This window comes from Bison bison, unplaced genomic scaffold (assembly GCF_000754665.1).
Source record: "Bison bison bison isolate TAMUID 2011002044 unplaced genomic scaffold, Bison_UMD1.0 scf7180017857763, whole genome shotgun sequence".
Taxonomy (NCBI): domain Eukaryota; kingdom Metazoa; phylum Chordata; class Mammalia; order Artiodactyla; family Bovidae; genus Bison; species Bison bison.
Window position 1 is genome coordinate 4,682 of NW_011488336.1, and position 779 is coordinate 5,460.

General features: G+C 58.8%; 1 long non-coding RNA gene across 1 annotated transcript in view; it reads left to right on the forward strand.

Moving 5' to 3' along the window:
* Positions 1-779, forward strand: part of LOC105003883 — a 3,807-nt gene that overhangs the window by 648 nt on the left and 2,380 nt on the right. The gene's annotated exons all lie outside the window — the stretch shown is intronic.

Consider the following 779-nt stretch of genomic DNA (forward strand, 5'->3'; position numbering starts at 1 on the left):
TCACGGGGCTAGCATGGAGCCGAGGATAGGCTCATTCTCGATTTGCCCAGGGCGCTGTGGCTCCATGCCATCTGAGTGCAGACCCTGAAAGGCAGCCTGGGATGGAGGCTGCCAGAGCCCTCGTGGCCAGAGGGGCAGTCGCTGGAGCACACCCGATGGGCACTTGTGTCCTCCTGGGTCCAGGCCTGAGCCAGCAGCGAGCTAAGCCAAGGCCAGGAGGGCTGGGTATGAGGCCCGGCTTCTGCCGTAGGGGCTGTGTCCTACCTGTGAACGCCCTCCCCGTGCACGGGAGCAGGGGCTCAGCGGAGAGCTGCTGGCGAATGAGCGGGAGCCTTTCCTCACAGTCGGTCCAGGGTGCGCGTCCAGAGCGGGCCCAGCTGACTCACGGGGGGCGGCCTCTGAGCACTCCTCGCCCCCCGCCCCATCCAGTCAGGCACTGGCGGCTTCGGAGGGTGCGCTCTCACAGCCGACACCCCAAGAGGAGGATGGTGGGCCCTCCACATCTGTGGGTTCTGCCTCCATGGATCCAACCAACAGATGGAAAATAGAGTGGGTTCCAGAAAATCCGCAAAAGCAAAACTTGAGGCAACAATTTACATAGCGTTTGCACTATATTTGCAGCTGTTTCTGTAACATTTACATCATATCAGTTATTATAAATAATCGAGAGGTGACGCAGAGTATAAGGAAAATGTGTGTAGCTTAAACGCAAATACGGCACCGCTTTACATAAAGGACTGGAGCCTCCAGGAGTTCAGTGTCCGAGGGCGTGTCCCGCT